Here is a 21,613-nt window from a genome sequence, read left to right as displayed (position 1 = left end):
TATATATATCGAAAGTCAAAAACCTTACATAAAACAACAAACTACATGGTCAATAAGCCATACATTTGTTTATTTTCAAACATGAAATTGGAATTTTTTTTCTTATTACTTCACATGTCCGCGATAAAATTACCATTCACTTTGCTACAAACATCGTGAATTTCCAACTGAACACCACGAGATGGGAGCAAGTTCCCGATCTTTATCATGGTATCGTTGAATTCGCGTAAAAATAGAGCAGGGTTACTATTATAGGTCCGAACAACATTTGCAGTCGTCGTGGTAGATCCCATCAATACTTGGTCTGAGAAAAGAAGGCTGTTAGGAGGAAATTAGTAATGTGTTTTGAAGAATGTCAAAGTGCATAGAACAGGTTGTGACAACGTGATACAATGTTCATCTAAGTTGCATAGGAGGAGTTCGTAAGCAAGATAATTTTCTTAATCAAATAGGAAAACTAGACAAAGTAGGAAGCTAAAGTAAAGAAGGAAGATAAGCAAAGTAGTTGTCAAAGCCAAGTCGAGAAAGGATAAGTCGAGAAAGGAAACTACAAAAAGAGAAGCGGTCAAATCATGTTCAAGTCGAATAAGAATTTGTGGATACTATGTAGACGACCTCGAGCAGGAGTCTAAGTTGAGATAGGTTTTGAATTCAAGTTCAAATCTATAAATAGGGTGAGAACTTCGTCAAAGAAGTTTGCGCACTTATATTGAGAGAAACAAATTATGCGTAAAAAAACAAATCAACTTGAGATAGATTTACTTATGCATAATTATTTATTTTAGTCTAATTTTGATTATTATTAGTTTTAAAAGTCTTTATAATAATTATATAAATGATACATTGATAAATTAAAAAGAAAACAATTTCATGTAAAGCAGTTTCATAACTTCCCATTATCGATCTAATACTATATAAGTCTTCTAATGAATGAAAAAATGTGGTGATAACATTTTATTTTAGCGGTAATTATCTTAAATTAAAATTTAAAAAATCACAAAATAAATAATTACGATTATATGACATATTTACTTTTAATCTTTATGTTTAAAAAAATCAATTGAAAAATTGATTGTCCAAAAATGAAATAATAAATATAATAAATTGTATTCTTCGTGGAAATTGGGATAGTCTTTCTAGGATCTTTTATCCTTCTTTTTTTTAAAAAATAAAATAAAATTGTTTTTACTCATGTTTTTTAGATAAAAAATGCTTAAATAGTTTTTATTTTATTTTATTTAAGTTCATTTAATTGTAGGAAATTATAAAAAAAATATTACAAATTTAAGCAATTGCTTGAATTTATTATTAATAATTTGTTTGATTAGTAATTGTCTGTTTTTTTAATAAGAATAAATCGAATTATTTAAATTTTGAATTAAGAGTGATGGATTAGTTTTACAAGATAAAGATTTAAAATTTAAGTTTAACACTTATAGTTTTGGAGATGGTTACAACTTCTTCACTTTGTCGTAATTGTATGAGTTTTCAAAGTTTTAGTTATTGAGAAATATGTCTTATATGTTGCTCTTACAAATCAAGAAGAAACGGAATGATAAAAAGTACAGAGAAATTGAACAAAAAATTTGTGGGAGGACATTTAAAAATATTCGTGACGCACGGATACAAATACTAGTGAGGTAAAAAAAACTTTTATTGTTTGAATTGTTAGTTGTAGTCGTCGTCGTAGTATTGCTTGTGTAGTTTCTTGTCCTTTAATTTGATTTATGTTATTATTTGTTTAATTCGTTGTATCTCGATTATCGTATTGTTTTGTTACTATATGTTGATTCATAGTGCCATGGTTTTTGCTCCAATGTGTTGATTCTTTATAACTAGATTATCGTATTGTTTTGTTACTTGATATTCAACCGGTAAGATTTACCTTTGTTAGGATACACTTTACCATATTACTTTCCGACATGAATCTAAATTTAATTGAACGCTAAGACAAATATCAACCACCAAATATTAGATTAACAGATGACACCGAATTTGGATTTATTTTTCCCATTTAATGTAAAACTATTCAATTAAAAAGTTGGTTACCATAACTAAAGATTTTTTGAAAAATAAAAAATACTCGAGTAATAACTTCATTAAAAGAATAATACTCTCACAATCTCAACTTATATAATTTAGTACAAATTTCGAGAGTTAAAAGTAAAAAAAATTGGATCAAATTTATTCGTATATTTTAAAAAATGTTAAATTATTAGTTATACATTTATAAATATTTTTTACGTAGTTCTTACATATATAAGTTATTTTTCAAAAACCTTAATATTGTTTATTCGAACGCAATATAAATCTGATCCTCGAAATTCAAACTACGTTGTAAAAATTTTAAAAAAAATAAAAATAAAAAATCTTCCTTCCATTTTACAGCCATGACATGAAAATCAAATAAAACCAAAATCACTTAGCATCCAACTAAGAAAGTAACAAGAATTTTGCACCAATTATAAATTGCATTTTGCTCTATAGCACCCAAAAAATGAAGCATTCATTTGTAGCTTGTTCAAAAAGGGTAATTTGGAGATTGTGTTTGAAAGGTTTGATTAATCAAAGTCAAAATTAAATGGAGTTCAGTGTTTGAGTTTGAGGACAGTAACAATGGAGGGTTTCTCCTTGAGGACAGTAAAATTAATTTAACATGAAAAGAAAAACAATAAAGAGAGACAGTCAAACATAATACACATCATATAATAATAATTTTTTTATTATTTATTTTGAATATATGAAAATATAATAACTAAGAGGCGGGAAGGAAGATTTCAGTATGATCTTGACAAATGTTATTTTGAGTGGTTTGGCAACTAATAAAGTCGTCAAATCTGCGATTCACACAAAGTCTTATCTCTCGAATCAGTAGATGATTAGTCGCATTTATATAACATGAGATGTGTGCGTTATTATAATCTCCTACTAGACGGGTTATAGCCGATCTTATCTTATTTATCTCATATGATTGGTGATCTGATGGGTTTATTTCTTCATCTTTTAAATATGTAAGTAGATTATCAATCATCAGCTCATTTATCATTTTTGCTGCATTGAAGTAACCAGTTATGTCGAGTACACTCTCAATACTATAACCATGTTCCCTCCACTCGTGCATCCATAACCCCTCATCAGAACGGCCAACTTTCAAATTTGGCCAAATAGTTCGGAGTTTATCCCTCAATGAGGGATCAGCTTGCATCTGCAAAAAAAAAAAAAAACAATTATAAAATCATTTACACCATATATATAATATACTAGATATTAAAACCTGTGCTAACGGCCCAATATATGTTATTTGTTTCTCTAGCCTCTTATATATATGAGTAATAAATAATAGAAAAATACGTTTTAAAAATTGAGTATTTTCTACTATATCATATCATATCATCATGAAAAAGTTAAGTAATTTGTGGGAATTATTAAGAAAAAAATTGTATTCTGAGCTTAAAAAAACAAAACTTACGACGGCGTATACTTTCATGTCCTCCTGATGTATAAACGCATTATGTGATACATTGGTAGGAGGTTTCCCATACAAGGTGTTTCCATTAGACATCAAAGGCCAGAGACCATGTATCGTAAATTCGAATAGTGGAGCACTTTTGCAAGTTTGGATCCTGCAATAAGTAGCCGGCCACTGCAATACGTATTGAATATGATCATATTGGCTCTTTACATGAATATTAATACTAATAAGTAGTAAAAGTATCAAAGCGTATGTATTCATTTTTATGTCAATTAATTTGATAAAAGTGAATGCTAAATTGTTAGTCTTATATAGGCACATGAGAATAGTTAGGTGATGGCATGCATGCAAAACATATGATGGAAGAGTAGTTAGGTCATGGCTTGCATGTGTTGACACCCAATTTTTTACCCTTCCGATAGAAATTAATTTTTAAGCTTCTTTAATTCCAAACAATTTGAAATAATTAATTTTACAGAGTTCAAATATTTTTCAAGTTACTTTTAAGAATTTTAGTCACTTTTCATAATATTTTAAATATTTTAAATAATAACAGTACTTTTTATATATAATTTTATATATACTAGTATATTTTTATAAATGAAAATCATGTCAAAAGATTTTACATTTTTAGCTAAGTTCTTTATTAATTTAATTTAAATCATAATTACAATTTTGAAATGATTAATTTGTATTTTTAATCAAGCTAATTATTTTATATCGTTAGAATTAAGAAGCTCATTAATTAATTTCTATTAATTCATATTATCTATTTATTTTTTAGCCTAATCACCAACTAAACTCATATGGCTATACTATTAATTTCGATTGGCTACGATTGAAATTCATATGGTCATTTTCTTAATTGCAATTTTAGTGATTCTTCAACTAAATTGTAAAACCAAAATTTTGGGTCAGCTTCTATTCAATTCCTCCAGCCCATTCTCAATTCCCATTGCAGCCCACCTAATTTCAGCCGACCCAAGTGAAGAACCCGACCCGGCCCATTCCAAAGCAATAGAAGCCCAGGTCTTTCACTTCCTCAACGCTACACACAGCAGCGATCAAACGGAAAGAAACCCAGCGACGTCTCTTTCGGCGTTAATACACGAGACAGACGGAAAGCAGCGATGGACGCGTACAACAGTACGCAGTACACTGCGCTCTTTGTCTTCTTCCTCAACGTCCCTGTCGTACAGCAGGAGCGGTTCGCGTGTTCGTCCTTGAGGCTGTGAGATCGAGACACGTTGCTCGCCAAGGACAATGGAATCGATCCATCCATCCGTCTACCTCTCCTCTTCCGGAATGGTTTGAAACGTCAGGAAAAAATAGCCATAAAGTATCTAGAAATACACTCAAGAAAAAGGGGAGGCGACTAGTTTTGGTCTGGGTGTCATTCTCCCTTTTTGCTTGCCATCGTTCGATCGAGTTCAAGATTCTGTCCTAATTTCTGGTTCGCTGATTCGTGTCCGAGCTTCGTGGTAGAAGTCACGTTCCTCTGCTCGAGTTCCTCATTCCAGTTCGCTGCCCGGAAGAAGGTAATGATTTCTCCTTTTGTAATATTTTCATCATCTTTCCTGTTCCAGCGTGATGTCTGTAGCCATGCTTTCGTTTTGTTTGCTAATATTTATTATTGAGTTCTTGATGGTTTGTTATGGTGTGACTTCTTTAAGCGATTTTATTGTAGTTGGATTCCTCTGTTTCGAGCTTATTTCATCGTTTTTGTTGCTCGTTTTGGATATTCGAATCTATATTTCCTTGTCTTTGATGTCTTAAGGTGTCAAAATGGTCCTTCATTTCTTTAATGTTGATGTTATAAGATTTTTCTTCTTCAATCAAGGAATAATTCCTCACACTGTTGATTGTTGTCTTCTATGTTGTTTATTAACTGCAGTCCCGTTTTCCCCATTTTCTTTGCAACTCTGTGTTTGCAAGGCATATTTTAATCAAATTATGTCTTCATATTTGTCAGTCGAAAACACCTATAATTACAAGTTGAGTCGGTAAAACTTTAGTTTCTTGTTTTCATTTACTAAGTCTTAGTTTTATTGGAGTTTCGTCTTTAAGATCATTTAAAGCGTGATTTCTTTGGAATTAATCCTTCATGGGTATGGTGTACTGATTTCTCCAACTTCCAGTGATTTAGTTATGCCACCTTGTGACTTTCATTTTAAAGCAAGGAAGCTAGCTCATGCTTAGTTACTTTCTCGTAATGTGCAGTAAAAGATCTCGTAGACCATTGTATCTGATAGTGTTGTTATTAAATTTTATCGGCCTCCACCTGTTGAATGCGGGTGTCACCTAATTTGCTTACTGTTAAATGAATAGGTGGGCATTAATAATTTTTCAGCTTGTCAGTACGTTTTAATGTTGTTATTTTATTTTTTATGAATTCTCATTTCTTTGATTGAAAAGTTGTCAATTTAGCATTTGTTTTTCTTAGGAGTTAATAACTTGTACCTACTGTTTGTGTGCATTATTTTATCATGTTATTTGATGTTGGTTGGATCCCCCTCATCCCCATTTATAAGTGTGCTACCAAGCTACCATACTGAATGTGCTTGTGTGAAATAATCATGATTTTCCTTAGTCATTTATTGTAAGATTCGCTAATTTCCAGCATATTTCTACGATCTCCTCGTATGCTTGTTAATTTCCTTGAAGTTAGTACATGTGTTCTTTTATAATTCGGCATACTCCTTTCATTATTCATTTTTTATTAGATCTCATATTAATCCTTTGAAATCTGCTCGAGTCCTCATGGACTCTATCCTTGCATTTTCTTATTGGGCCACTGAGGCCCAATCCTTTGTTCGAGTTAGCTAGCCATTAAAATCGAAGAACAGGTCCTTCAAAAATTGACGAACAGGCATTAGAGTTGATACAGATTTCTATACACTAGGTGTATACGAAAAAATGAAAAAGGGGGCTTAAAAGGCCCACTTCTTATTTTACAAGTTGTATTTTGCTACTTTGGGCCCAAAAGAAAATGTCTTATGTATATTAGACTAGGACAGGTGCAAGTAACTCGAATAGGCCAAAGGCCCAAAATGAAAATGGGCCCAAGTATTGGTCCAAGCGGACAGAAAAATCAAAGTTGGACCCAAATCTCTTTCCCTTCTTTCTTTATTCTGTTTGTTTACTTGTCAATACCTGCTATTAATCTTAAGTTTATCACGATTCTATTTTCCGACAAATAGTCATTCTGAACTAATCTTCTAAAAGTTATCTAATTAAATACTCACTTCCTATAATTTTGAAACATAATCTGTCAAAGTGTTTAACTTAGATAATGTCCCAATACTTTTCCTCTTAACCTTTTAAAATGGTTTTAACTATAAAATAGTTCAATTTTGCAATTCAAGTTAAGTTAAATTATTTTAGCCAAATAATTAATTGCCGGATAATCGCGTATTAGCTGGCATTTCGGGTGATTTCAAATCCTTTCCAAAATGCTAATAAAAACCCTGAACCCCTTTGAATATTTTCATTAGATTTCTGTTTTAATCTTTTGAAAAAATAGTTTTCTTGATTTTTCTTAAAATTTAAATGAAGACTCTTAAAATCAATCTAAAATAATATTTTTTTTAATAAAACAACATGCATAATATATAATGGAAGAGGAGTTAGGTCATGACATACTTTCTGTTAGGTAAGTCATACCCATTGGTATAAAAAATAGCCCAAATATAGGCTTATATGTCTAGTCCAATCAGTTCAATTTAATCTCTGTTTTCAATCTGTTTATAACTTTTTATTTGCATTGATATAATATATATTCTATATTTAAAATATGCATTACTATCTATTTTATATATTTTAGGATTTATCCATCCATTTATAACTTTTTTAAAAAGAAATTCTTGAGTTGAAATTCAAATTATGGTAATAAAACTTAAATAAAAATATATTAAAATTATTGAAATTAAGCGGGTCAAATTAGGCGGGTAGACCCAACCTGTTTTTAAGCTCATTCGAGTCCAACCTGTCGCACCCCATTTCAAACTAGCCGAAACAGTTCACAACATAATATGGTTGACACTCTAATTTTTGAAAAAAATTGTTTTGTGTTAGAGTCGTCACCTAAATTTTAAGGGAAAATATTAGGAAAATCATTTTTTAAATATGTAAGTGTAAACTCTGTTTTAATCTGCGAAACCAGTGAGATTCTGAGTAAGGGTTTTGGTTACTCGAGGGGAAGGTATTAAGCATCCCTCAGAGCCTATTCGAAGATAGTCCTTAAACTCAATTTAGGAAAATATAATTAGGAAAATGTGTTTATTTATTTGTTTAAAAATCAATGGTAAGTAAATTTTATTATTTTAAGAAAATAGTAAAATACAAGGTACGACATATATATGTCTATTAAATAAACTAATGGTAGTATGTTTATCATATAGTAAAAAAAAAGTACTAAAAATGCATGACAATTTTATATGTTAAAAAATATAGATGTGTCTTATATAAATGTATCCAAAATAAACGTTGAGTTTAAAGGATATGAAAATTTATCGTTTTATTTATAAATATAGAATTAAGACGTGAAATAAAATAAAATGAGATAGTAATCGGGTGCAAATATGTTATAATGTGTATATTAAAGTGTAGATATTTATAAATTATAAAAAAAATAGGCTTAAGTCATCTCCGGCCACCTAAAGTTGTCCGCATAATTCACTTAGACACTTCAACTTATCCCTGTGCCAATTGAACACCTTATTTGTTCAAAAGTCATTCCTATTAGACACAAACTGCTGACATGGCAAAAAACGTGTGCTTCACTTTCTTTGAGCGCGTTAAGTTATCAAAAAATAATATTTTTTCTTTTTTTTCCCTTTAACTTATGCAACTGAATTAATAAAAAAGAAAAAAATTAATTAACAAAAAAAAAGGAGCAGTCATCTTCTTCCCCATCCCTGCATCTATTATTTCACCATTTTCATCATTTTTCTTACACACATGCGCACACCCCACCCCCTACACCTCTCTTTCTCTCACCCTCTGCCATTCTTCTTCTTATTTCCCCTTTTTATGTTAATTTATGTCTCAAAATCTCAATGAAGCTCAATTTATTACATGAAAAAATATGAATTGATTTTTTTGGGAAAAAGTTTGTTATTTTTTTTCTTCAATTCTAATAAATAGTTACTAATGGATAGAAGATGAAGGCAATGAGTAACAAAAATTCATGCTATCGAAATGAAAGAGAATGAGTAGTTTGCTTGAATGGATAGGAATGGTGTATTTTGTATTGCCGACGCCAACGAAAGAGAAGAAAGAGTTAGAGCGATGGTTTGTTGGAGTCGGCGGTGCCGACACCAACTCCGATGGAAGGGGAAACTAGAATTGGGTCTATCGAAGAAGAAGAAGGGAAAGGGGGGGGGGGGGGGGGGCTGTTAATTAAAAAAAAACTTTTTTAATTTTTTAAAATACTTTTTGGATTATTTAAATAGAGCTTTTAAAAAAATTTGAATACAATACCACGTGTCATCATTTTATTGGTAAATTGATTTTGTATTCACGTTTGAGATACACGCATTTTTATTTTTCAACTGTTTGTCAGTTTATGTCAAATAGGTAAAAATTTCTTAAGGTTAGAGTGTTCAATAGGCACAAGTCTTAGTTGAGGTGTCTAAATGAATTATGTGGACAACTTTAAGGGGCCGCAGATGACTTAAGCCAAAAAAATAAGTAACATTTGTAAAAGTGATAGTATAAATATAATAGGTTATGTAGCTAAAAATATAAAATTCATATCTTAATGTGTATGACATATATATGTATGTACCTTGTATTTTGAACTTGTTGACATATCTAAAATCTTGAAAATAGCATGTCAAGAGATCAAAATATTTTAGCAATAAGTGATTTGTAAAATAGAAATAGTAATAATAGTAAATATAATTTCTTCATAAAGGGGTGATGTCAAAAGAATATAAAGTAGGCATAACTATTATGACTTATCTAACAACTTACATTCATATTTTACAAGTTCTAAAAAATATATATTCTTGTCTTCAAGGTAGTGATTTTTAATACATGACTTGCTATACTTTGAAGACCCTGAAACGTGATTGTTTAAAAAAAAAAAAAGGGGGCAGTCTTCCTTCCACTTTACAACCATGACATGAAAATCAAATAAAACCAAAATCACCTTAGCATCCAACTAAGTAACAAGAATTTTGCACCAATTATAAATTGCATTTTGCTCTATAGAACCCAAAAATTGAAGCATTCATTTGTAGCTTGTTCAAAAAGGGTAATTTGGAAATTGTGTTTGAAAGGTTTGATTAATCAAAGTCAAAATTAAATGGAGTTCAGTGTTTGAGTTTGAGGACAGTAACAATGGAGGGTTTCTCCATGAGGACAGTAAAATTAATTTAACATGAAAAGAAAAACAATAAAGAGAGACAGTCAAACATAATACACACCATATAATAATAATTTTTTTATTATTTATTTTGAATATATGAAAATATAATAACTAAGAGGCGGGAAGGAAGATTTCAGTATGACCTTGACAAACGTTATTTTGAGTGGTTTGGCAACTAATAAAGTCGTTGAATCTGCGATTCACACAAAGTCTTATCTCTCGAATCAGTAGATGATTAGTCGCATTTATATAACATGAGATGTGTACGTTATTATAATCTCCTATTAGATGGGTTATAGCCGATCTTATCTTATTTATCTCATATGATTGGTGATCTGATGGGTTTATTTCTTCATCTTTTAAATATGTAAGTAGATTATCAATCATCAGCTCATTTATCGTTTTTGCTGCATTGAAGTAACCAGTTACGTCGAGTACATTCTCAATACTATAACCATGTTCCCTCCACTCGTGCATCCATAACCCCTCATCGGAACTACCAACTTTCAAATTTGGCCAAATAGTTCGGAGTTTATCCCTCAATGAGGGATCAGCTTGCATCTGCAAAAAAAAAAAAAAAAACAATTATAAAATCATTTACACCATATATATAATATACTGGATATTAAAACCTGTGCTAACAGCCCAATATATGTTATTTGCTTCTCTAGCCTCTTATATATATGAGTAATAAATAATAGAAAAATACGTTTTAAAAATTGAGTATTTTCTACTATATCATATCATATCATCATGAAAAAGTTAAGTAATTTGTGGGAATTATTAAGAAAAAAATTGTATTCTGAGCTTAAAAAAACAAAACTTACGACGGCGTATACTTTCATGTCCTCGTGATGTATAAACGCATCATGTGATACATTGGTAGGAGGTTTCCCATACAAGGTGTTTCCATTAGACATCGAAGGCCAGAGACCATGTATCGTGAATTCGAATAGTGGAGCACTTTTGCAAGTTTGGATCCTGCAATAAGTAGCCGGCCACTGCAATACGTATTGAATATGATTATATTGACTCTTTACACGAATATTAATACTAATAAGTAGTAAAAGTATCAAAGCGTATGTATTCATTTTTATGTCAATTAATTTGATAAAAGTGAATGCTAAATTGTTAGTCTTATATAGGCACATGAGAATAGTTAGGTGATGGCATGCATGCAAAACATATGATGGAAGAGTAGTTAGGTCATGGCTTGCATGTGTTGACACCCAATTTTTTACCCTTCCGATAGAAATTAATTTTTAAGCTTCTTTAATTCCAAACAATTTGAAATAATTAATTTTACAGAGTTCAAATATTTTTCAGGTTACTTTTCAGAATTTTAGCACTTTTCATAATATTTTAAATATTTTAAATAATAACAATACTTTTTATATATAATTTTATATATACTAGTATATTTTTATAAATGAAAATCATGTCAAAAGATTTTACATTTTTAGCTAAGTTCTTTATTAATTTAGTTTAAATCATAATTACAATTTTGAAATGATTAATTTGTATTTTTAATCAAGCTGATTATTTTATATCGTTAGAATTAAGAAGCTCATTAATTAATTTCTATTAATTCATATTATCTATTTATTTTTTAGCCTAATCACCAACTAAACTCATATGGCTATACTATTAATTTCGATTGGCTACGATTGAAATTCATATGGTCATTTTCTTAATATAAAATTCATATCTTAATGTGTATGACATATATATGTATATACCTTGTATTTTGAACCTGTTGACATATCTAAAATCTTGAAAATAGCATGTCAAGTGATTAAAATATTTTAGCAATATGTGATTTGTAAAATAGAGATAGTAATAATAGTAAATATAATTTCTTCAAAAAGGGGTGATGTCAAAAGAATATAAAGTAGGCATAACTATTATGACTTATCTAACAACTTACATTCTTATTTTATAAGTTCTAAAAAATTTGTATTCTTGTCTTCAAGGTAGTGATTTTTAATACATGACTAGCTATACTTTGAAAATCCTGAAACGTGATGTTTTTAAAAAAAATCTGCACCCTTTTAGAGCTAAAATACATCACTTGGAACCCAAAATATTGCCTCTCAAACAGTTTTTTTTTTGGTTCCAAATACACACATTTTTTGCACTAAAAATCTGCACTGTAAAGGCTGTTAAGAGGTGCAGTGTTTTAACTTACAGAACCAGCAATTTTCAAGTAAAAATATGCACTTTTGAACCTAAAGATCTGCATTCAATAAGTTGCTAAATTATTTTTTTTTAACTCTTATTAAAAATTCTTAAATGAATATACATTCTAATTTTTTCAAAAAAAAAGAGAGGGTATTCACAAGTTCATTCTTTTTGAAAGGTTAAGCTTTCCCGACCAAAAGATATGTTAAATAATAAATGAACACTTCGTTAGAAAGCGTCGTCCTAAGCAAAATGGTCAGACTAAAACCCAATATCTAGAGGGTTATGAGATGAATGACTACGTCTTATTACATACAGGTCAACATCCATCTAAATTAGTTTACTTTAGTTAGACTTAAAGTTCAAGCTATGAAGGGATCCTAACTATTTACTGTAGCATAGGAGCCTTTACTCATGCACAACAATCATATCACATATAGTTTCTGTGGAAGACACAATTGGTATTTACACCTAGTTTCTAAGAAGTAAAGTGAGGATACTATGGATACTTCTACACAGTTATTAAGTAAAGCTACAATAGACTTAATCCATCTAATTCACTATCTACCAACTGTAGCGTGCAGCAGCATACTTAAACATTTCAAACTCTTATAGGTATATTCGTAATTTAAGATCCCAAGATATCTCGTTATTTAAGATCATAGAAAAAGGGAATATTCAAATAAAGAAAAATTTGGTTGTGTGCAGATCTCCCAGTAAGTAAGTAATGCACTTTTAGACTTCAAAAATAATTCAAACAACCAACAGAATGTTATTATGTGATCAAGAAAGATTTTTTTTTTTCAACTTTATGGATAAAATGATGTCTTCCTACCTGCATATAAAAAATGTGCATGCCAAGAATGTGTATTTTGGTTCATGTTTATTATTCTATATGCTTAAGCTTGGTAATCACACATATATGCAATAAAGAGCAAGGTGTAGGTTCAATTGAATTAATCACCCCAAGATAGGCATAAAACAAAAGATGAGAGGAGCTAGGAACGTTCAAACATTCTTACGTTCATTCTGTGAACCAAAACAAAATAAAGGAGGCAAGTAACGATCTGATTTGACAACATTATAAAGCAAAGAAATACTTCCAGAGTAGGTGAAACACAAACAACGAAGTAGATCAAGATTATACTCGAGCTGGTTCAGTCTGCCATCAAGCATTCATAGTGTTTTATGCCTTTGGGAGTCCCTTTCATGTTAAACTAAAGGTTGCCAACATTAAGGTGCCCATACCAAAAGAAAACAGTCGGATAACCAAGAAGATGTACAAATATTTCAATGATTCTGCAATTGGCAGCTGGCCATGCTTAAAATAATTTTCACACTTCATGTAACTTATACAATCAGGGACTGCTTCGGTATAGATACCCAGAATAGGCGTTGATCAACCTCAAGCGTAAAGATTTAATCAATAAGCACGTCCTAGTAGGTTATAGCTAAAATATTTTTTTTAAAGTTGTAGTGTTACTGCCCTGCTTATATCTAGGAGTGGTAGGACCTGACTCACGAGCTTTTTATAGAGACATGAAAAGACTAACTAAAGTGCAATTCTATACTCATATGAAATAAGAGTTCTCATGAGTTACACCACCACTAGAAAGCAAGATAAGCATCAGAAACAAAAAAAAAAAAGGACACTAAACAGTATGTGCATTTTAAACCAGACAAATCAAACTCACAAAATTTTGAAAAAAACACAAATGGCCAAACAGATCATACAAATGCTCAAGGAAATATGTTTTAGAATAGGAGATCATGGTAACACAAAAGTATAAACGATGAGAATGTTAAACCAAGTGACTACGAATTCGGAACAACTAAGAGGATAAGATTTTAAAGTTTAAAACGACAAACAACAGTCTTTGAACCAACAATAACTACAAAGAGAGGGAGAAACGTTCATAATCGGAAATTAAACCATGACTTTTCAGAACTAGATTAGACTACATTGCAGTCAAGAAACTCGAACGAGATTAACATTTTCAGCGATTCATATATACATATCCTAAATCGTATTCAAATTGAATAAAGAATAAGGGAGATGTATATTATTGTTAAACAGAAACTTAACTGTAGTCAAGTAAAAGGCAAAATCTAAATAAGCAGATTAAGAACCTTAATTGAAATTATCAAAAATCAACCAAAAACGACCAACTAGAGTTTGAACAAAATAAGGGCGAGGCACTGTACCTTTTCGAGAGCAGCAAACAGGAGCTTCAACGTCAAGATTCAACTTAGAACTTCTTCCAACTCGAATTCAACACTAAAACAGACTCACTGAATTGTTGTTGGATCTTTTTTTTTTTAATCGATTCTTAGATTTTCTTGCTTGTTTTTCTCCCTGTTTTCTGAATGATCTTTGGAAGAGAACCAGAGGTCTGTTTTTATAGTCGAATTCAAACTTCCACTTGGCTTCAAGAATTCAAATTTTGAATTCTTGGGATGCCAAGTCTGAGGAAGAGCAGAAAAAAATAATGAAGATGGCAGGAAATCTTTCAAGAATCGACCTTTTCAGGTCTATTTGAGAGGATGAGTGATTGAGGGAGCGCTTTTCCGGCGGCATAGAGTCATTTCTCTGACACAGGGGGATGGGGGATCACGTGGGTCGGCCATCGGCGCCGCTTGCTACAACTTTTTCCGGATTTGCCGGATTGATGCGACCTCTCCCTTTTCTTCAAATTAAAAATAATCATTTTGCAAGACTAGCTTGTTTGTTAAAATTAGTGATTCTAAAAATAAAATTAATATAAATTAGCAACTCATTAATTAATTAAGTCTTCCTAATTTTGAAAAAATGTCGAAAAATATTTATCACTATAATATAAATTATATTTAATTAGAAAAATCGAGTTAACCCTTAAAAATAATATTTATTTGACGTGAAATTTGAAAAATGAGAAAGTAAGTAGTAATATTCATATAATATATTTAATTTTTTATAAAAAAAATAATACTTATGAAATAAATTTACCAAATAAAATAAATAATTAAAAATCTTTTTGGTATTCCTACAAAAATTTCATAACATATATATGTATTCTATTATTATTATTAGACTTAAGTCATATACGGCCCCTTAAAGTTGTCTGCATATTTCAGTCAGACACCTTAACTTAGGTCAATACCTATTGACACTTTAATCTTAACAAATTTATATCTATTAAACACAAAATGAAAATCCGGTGAAAGGCAAAAGTGTGTGTATCTCAAACACAAATACATAGCAGATAGACCAATAAAATGATGACACATGGCAATTAGATAAAAAAAGAATTAAAAAAACAACAAATTATTTCCAATCAACCCACGCCCACCCCTACCCCACCCCGCCCCTCTTCTTCTTCGTCAAAATCTGCTGCCATTTCAAAGCTTTTCACCATTTTGGANCAATACCTATTGACACTTTAATCTTAACAAATTTATATCTATTAAACACAAAATGAAAATCCGGTGAAAGGCAAAAGTGTGTGTATCTCAAACACAAATACATAGCAGATAGACCAATAAAATGATGACACATGGCAATTAGATAAAAAAAGAATTAAAAAAACAACAAATTATTTCCAATCAACCCACGCCCACCCCTACCCCACCCCGCCCCTCTTCTTCTTCGTCAAAATCTGCTGCCATTTCAAAGCTTTTCACCATTTTGGATGTATAATCACTTACTACCATAATTATCTAATAAAGAATAACGACTTCTGCTGAAAAAATAATCAATTTATATTAATTTTATCAAAAAAAGGGAACTTTAAAAAAAATGCAAAAGAAGAATAAAAAAGGGTTAGAGAAAGAGAGGCAGACATTTAGAGGGTGGTGCATTGAAGAAGTGAAGAAGAAGACAAGGATTTTCCATTTTATTTTTTATAATTTTTTTAAAAAATAAGTTGAAAAATATAAAAAAATAATATGATTTTTAATTGCTATACGCGCTCAAGGAGTGTGGAACACATTTTTTTGCCATGTCAGCATTTTGTGTCTAATAGAATTGATATTTGAATAAATAAGGTGTTCAATAGGTACAAGCCCAAGTTGAGGTGTCTAAGTGAAAAATGTGGACAACTTTAAGTGGATGTAGATGACTTAAGCCTTATTATTATTATTATTATTATTATTGTTATTATTATTATTATTATTATTATTATTAAAACTTTTGTCAAATAAATGTGGAGAGCCAAAATTGGGTGTCAACACAATCCATTTGGGCCCAAAGTAAATTTGGGGGGGCCAGGACCCAACCCAATTTCTATTTGAGAATTTTTCACATATAGCCACTCAAAAATAGTCTAATTACTCTCCATAACTATAGTTTGATATAGTTTGATAATTACAATTCGTAACTACATGTTATAGGGAGGAGAGAGGCGAGTGAGACTGGGAGAGAGAGAGGAGAGAGGCGAGCGAGAGAGGGTAAAGAGTTGGAGAGATGTGAATTGTATATGTATATCGGTTAGATAATTGTATATTATACAAATGCATTTGTATATATGGCGAGCGAGATTGGGAGAGGGAGGAGAGAGGCGAGCGAGATTGGGAGAGGGAGGAGAGAGGTGAGCGAGAGAGGGCAAAGAGTGGAAGAGAGGTGAATTGTATTATGTATGTTGGTTAAATAATTATATATTATACATATGCATTTGTATATATGGCAGCGAGATTGGGGGAGAGATGAGAGAGGCGAGCGAGATCGGGAGAGAGAGGAGAGAGGCGAGCGAGAGAGGGCAGAGAGTGGGAGAGAGGTGAATTGTATATGTATATCGGTTAGATAATTATATATTATACATATGTATTTGTATATTCTAGCGAATTATACATATACAAATGTGGTCAACCCATGTAATTAATGTATAATGTTAGTCGCGAGTGGTAATTATAGCAAACTATAGCTATGATGAGTAATTAAGTAGTATAACTTTGCTTAACCGCGTAATTTTCCCTTTCTATTTCAACCCATGAATTAATTTACTTAGCTAGTAGTCATATACTACTCTTTAACTCCTCAATCCAACACAAAGAAAAAAAAACTCATAATCCCAGAAGAAGAAAAAGGTAATTAATTATTTACAGTAATTTTTCCCTTCTATTTGTTCTTGCATGTGTAAATAAATAATGTTTTGTTTTGATGACTACTAGAAGATGTATAATCCAGTATGATCTGTGTATGATAGTGTATAATCTATGTATATCGACTAGAAAAAAAGTAGATAGTAAATCAGTCCGGCTATTTGTGCGAAGATTCCTAAGAAAAAATTGATCTTTTGTTTGTTTTGATGACTATTAGGGAAAATGATCATACTTGTATAATCCAGTATAATATGTGTATGATAGTGTATAATTATGTATATCGACTATAAAAAAATTAGACATCAAATCAGTCCGACTATTTGTGTGAAGATTTCTAAGAAAATTGATCATTTGTTAGTTTTGATGACTACTAGGGAAACTGGTCATACTTGTATAATCCAGTATAATATGTGTATGATAGTGTATAATTATATCAACTAGAAAAAAAGTAGGCACTAAATCAGTCCGACTATTTGTGTGAAAATTCCTAAGAAAATTGATCTTTTGTTTGTTTTGATGACTACTAGGGAAAATGGTCATACATGTATAATTCATGTATAATATGTGTATGTAAACAGTAAATCTAACTGGCTATTTGTGTGAAGATCCATAAGAAAATTGTTCTTTTGTTTGTTTTAATGACTACAAGGGAAGATGTATAATATATGTATAGTTCATTTATTACCTTTATAGTATGTGTATGATAGTGTATAATCTATGTATACCAGATAAAAAAAGTAAATAGTAAATTTGTCCGACTATTTGTATAAAGATCCTAATTTTTATTTTTTGATGTTTTGTTTGTTTTGATGACTACTAGGGAAAATGGCATTGACAACTACTACAAGAAAGAATGCAGAGAAAAAAAAAACCCAGGGTTGATAGATTTTGTGTTTTCTTGGTCTTTAGGGGATGTGTTGAACAAAGATCTTTACAAAGACAAGGTTTGAATATTTCTTCTTCTTGGAAGTATTGTTTTAAGTTAACGTTTAATGATCGTTGAAAAATATTTATACAATCAGATCACTTATATAACTACACTGACTAAGAGTCAAGTATGCATAAAGTCTTGTACAATGGAAGGCATCAAGTTTGTATTGATGAAATCGAATGCATACAGTTCTATCTTTCTCTATTTCTCACTCGTCTTCTCTAGTTCGTTTGTGATTTGTCAAGTTATTAATCTTTTTTTTTCCCAAAATGTATAAGGTTATGGAGATTCCTGAGACGTTCTTATCGATCGATCATTACATGAAGTCATTCATTTTATTTTATGTCGTCTCTTAAAAACTTACGTTTGATTTGGTTCATGTGCATGATTCATTTAATTTGTCACCTTATTTCTAAATGATTTCAATAACCGATAACAATCAATAACTGATAAATCAATATCTTAATGATTCTATAACGGTTTAGCATGTCTACAAATCGATAACCAATAAGCCAAATCAATAAACTTCAAAACCGAACTGATATGAATCGGTTCAAATTATTATTATTATTATTTTTTTTAAAAAAAAAGGAGAGATTTTCTACATAGAATGTTGTCCTTCAATACTTGTGACATTTCAAAACGGCTAGTTTGTCCTTCACTTTTAATTGAGATGTGAATTATGTGGTAATATCAAAATTATAATAGTTTTAGATTTGACATCAAATACAATTATATTAAAACATAATAGTAACTCAATTTATTTAGTAACTCATCTATAGAAAACTTGACCTTCAAGAGATCACTTAAGGATACAATGATAAATTTATTTAATTTTTTAAGACATGTGAAATCTAAAATGATGACACAAATAAAAATGGAGGGATTAATAATTTATTATTAACAAATACAGATCTAAATTAAGTTGTTCAATGTGTACATGATAAGTTTTTGTTCTCTTGTCATCTCTTTTATTATTTTAATTAGTTGAAGATGAACTTATGCAAACTATGATTTGTCAAAGTTTTGTTCACTTTTTGTGTATTAAGCATTAACCTAATGGCTTGAGTAAAAATTTACCTAATGGCTTGAGTAAAAATTTACGTAAAAGTAAGGTATCATTCCAAAAATTCAAACACTTATGTATGGGATAAACATAAGTCTTTTTGTTAAATAAAAGTACATTCAAACTTTTTTAATAATGATCATTCTCTCTAATTTTGTTCGTGAATTTGGACATAAAAATTTGAAGTTACTTTTTAAAAAATAAAAAAGTACTATAAATTACATAGTTAACAAGTTAAAATATCTAAAAGACATGAAAAAAAAATTGATCAAAGAAAAACTTGATTTATTCTTGAAATTTGAATTGTAATATATAAATTGAGACAAAGTAACATTTTACTCTAACAATTAAGTTTTCTTTATAATCAATTTTTCAAAGTTACCGAAAGATTGATTTAATACCAAAAATTCAAACAGTCAGGTCATGCAATCCAATGTGAAGGCTGCATTGAGTTAGCTTTGATTAATTCACAATTGGTCCACTTTGACAACTGTGTAAGTTAATCCAAATTTGGTGTATTTATTAATTCCTAGTTGTATTTTAGTAACTTTATTTTGCTCTATAAATAGCTTATATTAAGAGAGGATAATATCCTCAAATTAAGCAGCAAATTCAAAAAAAAAAAAGAATACAATGGCCTTTTACAAAGTTGGTATCCTTTCTCTCCTTCTATTGTCTGGTAAGGCTTCTTTAATACTCTCTCCATTCCATATTAATTTAATTTTTGAGGTGTTTCACACCCTTTAAAGAAAGTAGATTAAAACATAAATTGAACCTAGTGAACAATTAAGTTAATTTAAAAAATGGAAAATGCCTCAAAAATTAAATTAATATGGAATGGAGAAAGTATATATTTTGCTTCATAACCAGCTTTAAGCCAAAGATGTAATATTATACATCTAGGTATCAAATGGTCAGGTTAAATTGAATTTGAAGAGTTATAAAAGGGGAACGAGTTAATAAGTGGACGGGTTAATGACTGAGTAAAAAGTTACGTAAGCTCATATGGGTTAAATAACGGGTCAATGACCAATCCAAACTCTGATCAAGTTTCAATTTCTATTTATATATTTTAATAATTTATTTAGCACCTAATAGTTTTTTTATTATTAATATGGTGGTTTATAACACATCAATTTTTTATTTTAAAAAAATTTTAAGAATATTTTGATGAAATTTTTCATAGTATAATTTGAGTTATGTTTGGTCAAATAAGCAAAACTTTTTTATGAGCAAATTTGTTGGATCAAAATGAGTTGAGTTAATAAATGAGCAGATCAATATATAGGTTGTGTTGACCTTTGAAAAGTCAAATGGATTGAGTTATTAAATAGATCCTTACTTGAGCTGAGATAGACTAAATCATAATGAGCTAAACAAATGGATAATTTTTAATCCGTCCAACTAGTAAACAAGTTTTTTAAAGATACTTTAATAGAATTTCTCACGAGTCAATTTAATCTACATGTTTAGTCAAAATGGGATAAGCTTGTGGATCACGCCAGTCATATATATTTTCATGAACTAATCTTGACGTCCCTAATTTTGATTTGTTGCACATATCAAGCTTTCAAACTAAATATGTATCTTATATCTTTTTTTTAATAGGTATATTTTTGTTGGGAATTCAAGTGGAATATACAAATGCCAAGTCATGTCTCCAATATTGTGATGATGAAGTGGCCTACATGACTTGTCCTTCTTCTGGAGATGAACAAATTAGTCAAGTTTGTGTCAATTGTTGCACAGCAGATGAAGGTTGTCAATTGTTTAAAACTGATGGATCATTAATTTGTACTGGAACCAAGGATTAATATAATTAAGCCATCCTTAATTATCAAAATGTATTATGATAAAAAAAAATATCTTTAAGTATTTGTATAATTGAACACGTGTGTAATAAGGCTTGAGTTATTTACTCTGGCGATGAATAATATGTAATTCTACTATTTTTCGTTTTAACAATTTAACTTCAGACTTCTCATTTAATATTTAATGTGATGATTTATAAATACACAAATATATAAGGCTTAAATGGAGATTGTAAAATAGACACTTCACTTCAACGTATTTGACTAAGATTGTCAAGTAACTTAATATATATATATATATATATATATATGATTGAAGTTGAGATATTATGTAAAAAGTTTAAACTTTAGATACATATAACTGATGTTAGGATACTATAAGGATTTTAAAAGCATAAGGGTGTCAAATGAATAGATTAGGCTGAATATAAACAAGTTTAAATGAGCCGAGTTAGTAAATGGATGAGTTAAATCGTCTAAAAACAAATCATTTGTTCGGAAAAGGGAATAAAAACAAAAGCGTGGACGGCAGGATTCGAACCTGCGCGGGCAGAGCCCACATGATTTCTAGTCATGCCCGATAACCACTCCGGCACGTCCACTTTGATGTCTACAAAATTCATACTTTTAATCTATAACTATTTCACGGTGGAGCTAGGATTTTGAGTCTATGGTTCGGGATTTTATAAAAACACACCTTATT

General features: G+C 30.2%; 1 non-coding gene and 1 pseudogene across 1 annotated transcript; both read right to left on the bottom strand.

The window, feature by feature from the left end:
• The window catches only part of LOC125859151 (uncharacterized), a 39,357-nt pseudogene extending 28,592 nt beyond the window's left edge, over positions 1 to 10,765 (bottom strand).
• Positions 10,766 to 21,430: 10,665 nt separating this feature from the next.
• Positions 21,431 to 21,512, bottom strand: TRNAS-AGA (transfer RNA serine (anticodon AGA)). Its single transcript has one exon. It is a non-coding gene; the product is annotated as a tRNA-Ser (tRNA).
• Between the last annotated feature and the right edge of the window lie 101 nt (positions 21,513 to 21,613).

The sequence above is a fragment of the Solanum stenotomum genome, chromosome 3, assembly GCF_019186545.1.
Source record: "Solanum stenotomum isolate F172 chromosome 3, ASM1918654v1, whole genome shotgun sequence".
NCBI classification, from domain to species: domain Eukaryota; kingdom Viridiplantae; phylum Streptophyta; class Magnoliopsida; order Solanales; family Solanaceae; genus Solanum; species Solanum stenotomum.
This window is presented reverse-complemented; position numbering and strand designations above follow the sequence as displayed.